General features: G+C 43.4%; 1 long non-coding RNA gene across 1 annotated transcript; it reads left to right on the top strand.

The window, feature by feature from the left end:
• The first annotated feature begins 394 nt into the window (after positions 1 to 394).
• Positions 395 to 11,292, top strand: LOC132592109 (uncharacterized). Its single transcript, XR_009557540.2, has 3 exons — positions 395 to 432; positions 3,229 to 3,295; positions 10,998 to 11,292. It is a non-coding gene; the product is annotated as an uncharacterized LOC132592109 (long non-coding RNA).
• Positions 11,293 to 11,558: the final 266 nt, after the last annotated feature.

Here is an 11,558-nt window from a genome sequence, read left to right as displayed (position 1 = left end):
ATATTCTGGTGTCCTATCAATCCCACCTACGCAAGTTTAGCCTGAGGCTTTACTGGACTTTGTTTCACACAGGAAGAGTGAATTTCCAGGTGGTACTGTATGTGTGTGTTGCCTGGCCCTTCATATGCACATCCAGCAATGGCATTACCCATGACACAAAGAGCATACACTGCACCAGACTTAGAGGATGATAAGGCTGCAGCTCTGTCCTTGGGGGAAGAACTGCCAGAACCATCTTCAAGAGCCAACCAAAGAACACAGCCTTGCCACCCTCCTCTGATTTAGAGAAGGGATCTACCATAGTACCTTTACTTCCCACACTGCAGTCCTGCAATAGCAAAAGATTGCAAAACAAGGATAGCAGGTCTTACTGCATTACACCCCTGCCAATATTCTTCACTGTACTTTGCTGAATCCTAGCAAGTCTTAAACGTGAGTAAATGTTATATTTTCTTATGCTTACTACACATTCTGTTGCCTGATTATTTTTGTAGGAGGGGAAAGAGAGTGAACCCAGACTGCTGGGGCAGCACGGATAAGAATATTTAAGGCTAAGCAGCCTAGTTTCAAGCTTCCATTTTGCTCTGCAAAGGGATGGTAATATTTTAACAAGAAAGGCCAAAACTCCAAACCTCACTCAAGTGAGACTGGGGAGATAATCCTCTCCTACTTAATCAAAATCCATCCAATAAATTGTAGGCCAAAAATATCTAGAGGGCCAGAGGTTCCTGTGTGGGGCACATGATTTGCTTCGGTCAATCTGGGGATCATTTCCTGGCATCACCAATGAAAGGACATCAGGATCCAGCTATAAGTTGCACGTGACATTTTCTTGATATTTGTTTTTAATGAAAAACAGCCTTCAGAGGCTGAAAATTTGATCTGAGAAGCAGCAGGGAAGAAGCAGCCCTTTCGTTTAGGGATGTTTAGCTGATTAGAATTGTCCTTTCTGAGGCACTTTGAGCTGGAAAATGGTCAGCAGGAAAGGCTTGGTTTTTCCTTTAAAACCCATCACTCTTAATAGCACCCTCCCAAAACTGCTTTTTTGTTTGTTTGTTTGTTTGTTTGTTTGTATGTTTGTTTAAAAAATGCTTTGGGAGAAAGTTACCTACATCTCAGTGGTCATGTCTAGTTTGACCCACAGATAGCTGAGCTGGGAATTACCTCTCTCTGCCCGAGACTACTGGCAGCCAGCTTCTTAGATTCTCACAAATTACTGCTCTGTGATAAATTTCTGTTAGCTAATGATTCCTATAAAACAGTGCCATCCTTCATTTTAGCATTTGGCTCAATACAAATAAATGCATCTAATTTCTTTTACCACATCTTTTTCCCAGGGTAACCAATTGTTGATTGGATATTGTTGTAGCTCAGCATACACATTTGTTACAGAAACAGACCATTAATTAGGGAATGTATCATTTGAACTGGGCCATCATCCTTCTACCTGGATTTGTGCACAAATACACTATTAAGAATGACGAGAACCCGCCTGTGCAAGGTGGGGGAAAACACGTCCCCAGCACCGATTTCTAATCTGATAGTAATGATACATTTTATCATGTTAATGATTTACCTTCTATTCTTGGGTCTTTTCTTCTCATTGACTGCTCTGTTAAGGTGGGGAAAGTGTTTGAATAAGAAATCTTGGTGGTATATGTGAATGGACTTTGTATTCACCTGGGTCTTGGTAGTTATTATGCTAGGGTATGAAAACCATATAGGATTGTAAAATAGTGTTCATGAAATGTGTTTGTCTTCCACCCCATAAATGAGGGGCCTGAACAGCACAAAAAGGGAGCTGTGTGCTGCCTCCAATTCTCACTGAGAACTGGGCAAGACACCCCCAATCATGAGACACCCCCCAATTCCCAGGCCTTTGGAGGGCTCAGTGGTAGAGCATGCTTTTAATTAGAAACGCAAACAAGCATGCATATAAGTTTTTTCATCTAAACTGGTAGTATGAGGTAGGATCCTCATCAAAGAAAATGGAAGTACCCAGATTCTGTTTACCTGTTTTCCTCATTCTCTGACTAAGGTAAAGGTAAAGGTAAAGGGACCCCTGATCATTAGGTCCAGTCGTGACTGACTCTGGGGTTGCACGCTCATCTTGCATTATTGGCCAAGGGAGCCGGCGTATAGCTTCCAGGTCATGTGGCCAGCATGACAAAGCCACTTCTGGCGAACCAGAACAGCACACGGACACACCGTTTACTTTCCCGCTATAGCGGTTCCTATTTATCTACTTGCATTTTGATGTGCTTTCGAACTGCTAGGTTGGCAGGAGCAGGGACCGAGCAACGGGAGCTCGCCCCGTCACGGGGATTCGAACCGCTGACCTTCTGATCAGCAAGCCCTAGGCTCAGTGGTTTAACCCACAGCACCACCTGGGTCCCTAACATTCTCTGACCACCGCTATGCTAATCTGTCACAAATTAACTTGAAAACCCCACTGTCATCTCGTTCATTAGCCAGAGCAAGGAAGAGCCACCCATTACCTTGGCATCCCAGCAGATAATATCAAGAGTCCTGCCAGGAAAAAAGGTTTCAGAGCTCTCCCTCGCCTCTCCCTTTCTATACCACTGTTGTCATACTTTTTCTTTCACCTTTCTGGGGTTGAACATCTGTCTGTTGCTCCTCCACAACAGGCCAGCATAGGCCATGTATTCTTTCTGGCTTACAGCAAAATAACACAAGCACCATGTTGTATGTCTGTGTTGTCTTTGTGGTGGCACTGTGGGCCAGTTCTTCTTCTAACTCGCTCAGCCAAGCTATGTGGCCTTACCCTGGCAAACTCCCATTCCTTTAGTGCCACTGGAGCTGTGACGGGCTGCCTTTGTTGGACTCTTCACAGGCTGGGCTCATGTCACTCCATCATATTATTGATGGAGAACCCTATCAATAATATTATGGATTTTCTTATCAGATTTTGATGCGTCAGGCTATCTGTGCAGGTTGCCCGAGGCATTTCTGGCCAGATCCTTGGACTTGCTGGTGCAGACTGTAAAGCATAATGAGAACTGGAGAAAGTTCACCATTGAGACTGTATATGCACATCGTGACTCTGAGACCCTGACTCAACAGGGGACACCTGAGATTTCATGCCTGGGTAAATGAATTCAAGCTAGGTTTACTACACTGCCTCAGAAAGCACCTCAGCTAATACTAATCGTGTCCAAACAAATTATGAGCATCCACAATTACTGTTTTGCTTTCATTCATTTACAGACAAAATCTCTATGCTGCTGTTTTTCATTTGCCAGTGTGGGCCATATAATCCACAGATGCCAGAAGCGTATGTAGTCCATTCATTCATTTCATTGGCTTCCATTGCCCTACATGTGCCAACTGTGACTAGCAATCCGTGTTTCTGATGGGATTTCGTCCACAAAGGCTTATGACATGATAAATCTGCCAGTCTTTTGAGGCGTCACACAAATCTATTTCTTATGTTAAGAGCGTTCAGGCAGTTTAAAGCTGAATTGCAGCATCAGACACTTCCAACGTGTTTTGGAATTTCAAACAAGAACATTTGATTCAGGGTCAAATCATTCCAGATTAGTTATACAATTATAATGGGCTTCCCCCGCTTCTCTTCATGAATCTTTTATATACTCATTTATCTACACAATTTCTCTCAATGGTTTCTGACATACCGGTGGATGCAGGCTTTCCACAAACTAGTTCCTTGATTATGTTGTTAGCTCTTCCTTATTGGATGCTGTATGACTGTGGCCCTTATGTTCTTATATTGCTGCTTATGACTGACTCCTTACGACTAATTAGAAACAGCTATACAAAAACGTATAACCGAATGGTACATAACTGTGTCATGTACCAACATAGCCAGCCACGGCAAAGTTTTATGGAGCAAATCTATCCTGTGACCATTCTGATCCTGTAGTTCAGTTCATTATCCTGTGAACTGATGAAAGCTTCTGTGGTACTTTCAGAGCAGCAGTGACAACAGTCCTTCTGGTCAATCTAATCATCCCATTTGCCCATGATTTCTTCTTGTGAATATTTTACAGTGCAGTTCTATACAGTAAGACTGCATTAGCAGCTACATTTATAGCACAATCCCATGAATGTCTACTCAGAAGTAAAGCACCTGAGTGAGTATAGGATTGCAGGTTTCGTTTCTGGAAACATAGTGTATATGTTAAGATGCAAATAAGCAAGTCTGCCATGATTACATAGGGGTGAAAAGGAAATGCTTAAGCGTGACTCACTAATGCAAAAAGAATGGCTTTGTTTTCCATCTTTAATGTCAGCAGATATATGAGTGAAGTGGAAGGCATGTGGCCAACAGCATATTCTATTGCATATTTGAAGTTTAGACAAGCTTTAATAATCTGCCTCTTTCTGGAATTGTGTTCCTTGAATATAGAAGCAAAAAAAAAAAAATCAAAAGGGTTTGGGAACATTCTCACCAGTTAGGCAAATGTGATGTTCCATCTGGCTGCAAATATGTTTATACATTTTAACCTGAGATTTTAATGTTGGTTTAAGTAAACCAGTTTGCTTGGCAATAGAGCAACAACAAGAAGCAACTTATTTGACCATGCTATTGAGCTCCACACATGTTTTTTCCCCATTGTCAAATGTCTATCTGTAGGTCAGATTTCCCCTCCATACCAGATAGCGTGGGTTATGCTTGTGAAAACTAAACCCAATTAACTTTTATGGTATCGTGGCACATTGTGTCATTTATAGGGGATGGACTTTCAAAAGAATCCTAATTCTTAGGATGCAAACCTACACGTACATATTTGGGAGTTAGTCACATTGAACTCAAAAGAACTTAATTCTGAATAGACATTCATAGGATTGCATTGTTAAGTTATGCAATCCTATGCCCACTTGCCTGCCATTAAGCTCAATAGGACTGACTTATTGATTGGGATTGGTAGGGATTCAATTTGGTTTGCATTTAAGGTTGAACGTATATACCTCATTTACACTTTCTGAAGTGACATGAGAACTGAAACAATCATCTTGCAAAGGTCACACTTCTCTGAATTTTGCAGTTCTCCGGATAAGTAATGGGTACAAAAATGCATGTCTTGGAGTAAACTGCATACAAATGCATACAATAGTGGAAATGACATACAAAAATGCATTATTTTGGGGAAATTGCTATGCAAAAGTTTATTAGGCAAAATGCATGCAAACATAATAGAAGAAATTTGCACTAAAATGCAGAATTTTCACGAGACCTTTTTTTAAAAAAAGCAAACTGATATGGCAGTGTGGCAGACTGAACTTATAAAAAGGAAAAACAGAGAAACCAAACTTGACAGATTTGCCCATCCCTACTTCTGAGTAAGCATGTATAGGACAGCACCATTAAGGGGCTTAACCAGAAACTGGCCTCTTATTTGCTGGCCTCTTATTAAGCAGAGGCTTGACAGCCATATGTCAAGAATGCTTTGATGGTGTTTCCTGCTTGGCAGGGGGTTGGACTGGATGGCCCTTGTGGTCTCTTCCAACTCTATGATTCTATGATTCTATTTGCCATCTTGCAAAGGACTCTGAATATTTCACCTGAAATATGCTTTTGTATTACTTGCATGCAACAGAGAGCTGTGCATAATGATTTCTACAAACTGATGCCAGTAATTGTCGTTTTGCTAACTTGTGCCTATCTCAATAGCAAGGTGAGCCTGTTCTGGCCTGTGCTTGAAGCAGAAGCAGGTGCTGTCCCTCGGGCTTTTGATCTGTTTGCAAGTCATTGCTGCAGATGTGTGTGCCTCCCCCAGCCGCCCAAACCTGACACACACACCCCACCAGTTCTCTCATGAGGCCTGGGTAAACAGAACTCATAAAAGGCTAACAAATCCCTTCTTCTCCTAGACTGACTTATATGTGTGTTTCAATCTTTAAACAAAATGAGAAAGTTTAATGAAACAGTCCCCTTTTCAGACCTTCGCAAGAAGAGCCTCCAGACAAAATTAGATTGAAGTACATAAATTCTTAATTTGCTATAGATAATGTCTACCAGATGATAGGATTGGGAGCATGAGTGGAAAACAGATTTGGAACAAATGTCATTCAGCACTTTTCATGCAGAGAATAATTAATGACTTGACCTCAGGCAAGATTGTCAAATCAGGGCAAAAAAAAAAAAAAAAGATCTACTGAGGTCATTCAAAAGACAATCCAAAAGATGGCATCCTTCAGGAACCTGACTCATTTGCAGAAAGAACCTAATGTATTCTTCCAGCTAGAAATGTACAGTGCAGTCTAATTTAAAACCCTGCCATGAGGAATATCTATAGTTTTGCTGGCTGCAGCACCCACCTATATAATGTTGGGCTGCAGAGCTTGCATTGCCCAATGGATCAAATAAATATTTTTAAGGAGTTATTGCCCTTGTTGACTGGGCACAAATGCTAGCAATGTAGGGCTTAGAGGAAATTGAATCCTACCCTGGAATCTACAATACAACTGGGTTAAAGACATTGATTTTCCCCTGCTTTCTAGCAGGGATGAGGAACCTGCGGCCCTGAAGAGGGCTGTTGGATTACAAGACCCTTCAGTCCCAGCCAGCATCACACCAATGGTCAAGGATGATGAGTTGCATTCCAACAACCTCTGCAGGGTCAATGGCTACCCATACTTTATTTAAAGTTCCTAAAATTGAGAAATCTCCAAACCACCACTAATTAAATCATTCTCTCCTTGGTATTTTAAAATAGATTCCCTGGGGAGAGAAAAAAATAAAGATGCCATGGAGCTCAAAACTGGGCATGTCCCTCGGGCTGCCTGCTCCTTTTGTTATAGAGTTGAGGACTGAAAGCGGGAACTGTGACACTAGGATCCTCCTAGCCAAGGGAATCAAGTGCTTAGAGAACCACACTTCTGTCTCTGCCTAGAAAGTTCTGACTCCTTTCCTATTGTGCAGATAAGAGGCTCTCTTCTTTTACCAATTGCCTGTCTGCTCCAGATACTTTCCATTCCTCAGAATCAAACTACACCTGCTAATTGCATTCGTGCAATTGAGGTGATATAATTTTTGCAGTCTAAACAGCAGCCATGGGAGGGAGCAATCAGAATTGAGTCCATGGTGCACACTGAGATAGTTTAGTTCAGGCATAGGCAACCTTGGCTCAGGCGCATAGCAAGGGAGGGGCGTAGGGGGCGGGGCACCCCTAGCTCCACTCTAGCGGGGGCAGCGCCCCTGGCCCATCCCTCGCCTCCTCCACCCAAGCAGGAAGAAGCAGAGCATGTAAGCGGCTGCCGCTTTCTTTCCGTGCAGTGAGAAGGGACGCATGGGGCTGCTGTGCCTCCCTCCTCCCTGCATGGAAAGGTTTGTCGCGTGGGTTCCATAGCACGCATGCATCATGATGTCGTGCGTCACGACGCATGCACGCTGCGGAGAACCCCGCCCCCGGGGGGTGCCTTCGGGTTTGCCACCCTGGGTGGCCAAGCAGCTCCCTTCGCCACTGCCTTGGCTCTCCAGATGTTTTGGAACTACAACTCCCATGATCCCTGACCACTGGCCCTGTTAGCTAGGGATCATGGGAGTTGTAGTTCCAAAACATCTGGAGAGCCAAGGTTGCCTATGCCTGGTTTAGTTCTTTCCCTCTTGCCATGGTCCCCATGGAAATCCCTGCCCAGAAGCTGTGTTTAGCCCCCAAGAGGGCTGCTTGCATTGGTGCTAATGGACACCTGCCTGCTTATAACAGCTTGAGGAGCAGGGCATGATTTTCGACAGGATCACAGTGTGTAGGGTAGGAGAGAGCTCATCTCCCCTCCCCCAGGCATGGTCCCATATCCTGGTTGTCATCACCACCACCCCATGGCTGATATTAAGTCAAAAATGTTCATTGCTTTCAAACAATTCATGTAACTTGTGGTTTGATCATCTTATCTGAGCACCTGACAGAATGATTGAGAAGATCAGATTCCAAAAGGCTTTTCCAGCATGTGGGTGATTATGAGCATTCAGGTTGCAGAAGGGAAGATAAATGGTTCTGTGTATTCCTTTTAATGATTTCTAAACTCTGCCTCTCGGAAGGGGCAAGACCTACTCTTTTGCACACTATGCTGCAACAACAGACTCCAAGGAGCACTATTAAACCAAAAGCAGGCAGCTTCATCAAAATGAGCCTCGACTTGGAAGAAATTTCATGTGCAGTCAAAGCTTTGCTCCCTCTTGTCACTGCAGCAGTTCCCCCCTGCTGTCAAGCATACACATTGCATAATCTAAATATCCATTTCGGCAGCAGCAAGCTCAGCAAGTGAAGCTGCAACTATGCATGTGGTTCTCTTCCAGCTACACACATCTTTTCTTTGGATCCTGGCCTCTAAATTAGTTGCAATGAGAACCTGACCATAATGACTAGGAACATGGTAGATAAAAGGCTATGGCCTTTTAAATGTGCTTGTGGGATGGGGGTAATTTGTATGTTTTTGTTTTATTATGTATTTTGTCTTCTCATTTTGTATTTTTATATCGTGAACTACCCTGTGAACTTTGGATGAAAATTTTAATGATACAAATTTTAATGATGATGGTGATGATGGTAACTGCTTTATACTATCTCTGACTCTTGGTCCATCTAGCTCAGTATTATCAGCTCTGACTGGCAGTGGCTCTCTGGGGGTTCAGACAGAAGATCCCAGGAACTGAAGCTGGGACTTCAGTACATGAAAAGCTTGTGCTCTAACCACTGAGCCTCAGTGTCACCCCTGAATGCTGTGCACTTGGAAAATCTGCAGCACCAACCAATACTGACCCCTTGGTTTCCCCCCCCCTTCTTTCAAAAAATGATTCCACTTAATACATTCCTATAGAGTTCGCCAGTTTATTTTTGTAGGACCAAAATTTATTTCTACTGCATCTTGATGGATGGTAAAATGTAGGAAGCGTATACCTTTATAAAGAACCAGATGGTGTAATGGAAACTGAATTCAGAAAAAGAACATGTCCCCCAATATCATGTATCATGTTGATTATCTGCCAATAATCTCCGTGGCAAACCATATTTGTTAGCTGTAGACTATTATCATCCTTCTGATTGTCAAGACCACAGAGCCTAGGGCTTGCCGATGAGAAGGTTGGCGGTTCGAAGCCCCCTGACAGGGTGAGCTCCCATTGCTTGGTCCCAGCTCCTGACCACCTAGCAGTTCAAAAGCATGTCAAAGTGCAAGTAGATAAATAGGTACCACTACAGCAGGAAGGTAAACTGCATTTCCGTGTGCTGCTCTGGTTCGCCAGAAGCGGCTTTGTCATGCTGGCCACATGACCTGGAAGCTGTACGCCGGCTCCCTCGGCCAATAACACAAGATGAGCGCTGCAACCCCAGAGTCGGTCACGACTGGACCTAATGGTTAGGGGTCCCTTTACCTTTATTATCATCCTTATGATTGTCAAGATTTTAAGAATTTTCTATGAAAGCTGGTCTGAATTTTTTTATTTTTTAAAAAACAACATTTTAAAGTAATACACTTACTTTCTCAGTAAAATTCAGAGGTCAGTATTCAGCTAAACCAGGCATCCCCAAACTTCAGCCCTCCTGATGTTTTGGACTACAATTCCCATCTTCCCCAGCCACTGGTCCTGTTAGCTAGGGATCATGGGAGTTGTAGGCCAAAACATCTGGAGGGCCGCAGTTTGGGGATGCCCGAACTAAACTATTGATCTAATCTGTGCAAAGATTAGCACTAGCTAAATGGGATTTCACCCATCTCCTCCCCTTGCATGTGTCCTGCACTATCCCCAAATCTGCTCTGGAAGGTTGCGAGATGCCCCAGAATAGATTTAGGGGGCACAAAGGAGAGGAAGGAAGAGATGGGGAGAATGTTCCATTGCACATGGAGAAATCCTTGCAGTGATGAAACATTCACCTTAGCGCTACATTGATACAACCCAGGAATCATATATATATATATATATATATATATATATATATATATATATATACACACACATACACACACATCTACCATGCTTTGGTTTTAATTTAAGATCATGTATTTTTTTCTTCTATTTAAAACTTCATCCCTGTATTGTGCTTAATTATTTATGACATACAACTGTTTACCTCTCAAGGTCACATACCTGGAAAGACCACTCTTTTTAAAAGGCATGTTTTATCTCTGAATTTCAATCAACTGAGGAAAGAATATCAGGAAAGCTATAGTGGCAGAAACGAAGACCGTAATAGTTTCTGCAAGTGCATTCAGGCCTGGAAATCTACCGAACAGCTCTTTAGTGAACATTGCGTTTTAATGGTACATTTAACTAATATCATATTTCATTGAGGGCTCTCTGAAAGCCCATATGACATGCATATAAATATGAGACCAATTCATCTGGACAGGTGTTGCTGAAAAGCATACTAAAAGGTGACAGCAAGCTAGAAGCCTGCAGCCAAAGTTCTAGGTGATAAATACCTATGTGCACAACCACCCAGAATCAGCAGATTAGGAGAGATGCCTGTCTTTCTCTCTCGTTCTCTTCCACAGCCCTAACCTTACTCTTCCTCCCTCCCTACTGCTCGACATTTCACCCTCCTCATTTCATGATCCGAACCTCCCACTAGAGATGGAGGCATCAGTCAAATCTAGGCCCATGACCATTTTTCATCCCTAAATCTATACCGTCCCATTTTTTTTCATTAGTCTATTGCGCATCTCAGAATGACCATTCTTATTTAAAATACCTAATTCAGGGGTCAGCAAACGTTCAAGCAGGGTGCCAGTCCACTGTCCTTCAGACTTTGTGGGGGGCCGGACTCCCGCTTTGCCACTTTACAGAGAGCTGGGGAGGGAGGGAGGGGGACGGATGGGAGCCGTGGCTCCCAAGAGGGCACAGCTTTGCCAGTGCCCCGGCAAAGCAGCATGGGCGGGGGGGGGGGGTGACAAAAAAAATTCGCACCAGGTACCACCTGGGCTTGCTATGCCTCTGCCTCCATTCCTCCTAAGCACCAGCCCTCCAGTCTCCCATAAACATACTTTCTTCTGCTCACTTCTTTCATTTCTTACAGGAGCCCTAAATGGCCTCGGTCCAGTATACCTGAAGGAGCGTCTCCACCTCCATCATTTTGCCCGGACACTGAGGTCCAGCACTGAGGGCCTTCTGGCGGTTCCCTCGTTGTGAGAAGCCAAGTTGCAGGGAACTAGGCAGAGGGCCTTCTCGGTGGTGGCACCTGCCCTGTGGAACGCCCTCCCAACAGATGTCAAAGAGGAAAACAACTACCAGACTTTTAGAAGACATCTGAAGGCAGCCCTGTTCAGGGAGGCTTTTAATGTTTAATAGATTACTGTGTTGTATTTTTCTGTTGGAAGCCGCCCAGAGTGGCTGGGGAGACCTGGCCAGATGGGCGGGGTATAAATAATAAATTATTTATTATTATTATTATTATTATTATTATTATTATTATTATGTCTCTGCTGCTCTCTCATCCCTCTTCCCTGCTGCACATTCTGCTCTCATGAACTCTCTCTCTTCCTGCCTCATGCTACATGCTGCTTGTAGCAAGACTTCACTGCCTATTTTTTCAATTAGTCCTTTTCAAATGCAACTAGTAATACCAGCAAGAATGATC

Source organism: Zootoca vivipara, chromosome 5 (assembly GCF_965207765.1).
Source record: "Zootoca vivipara chromosome 5, rZooViv2.hap1.1, whole genome shotgun sequence".
In the NCBI taxonomy this organism is placed as follows: Eukaryota; Metazoa; Chordata; class Lepidosauria; order Squamata; family Lacertidae; genus Zootoca; species Zootoca vivipara.
Note: the sequence above shows the minus strand (reverse complement) of the source record. Positions and strands in the feature narration are given on the sequence as shown.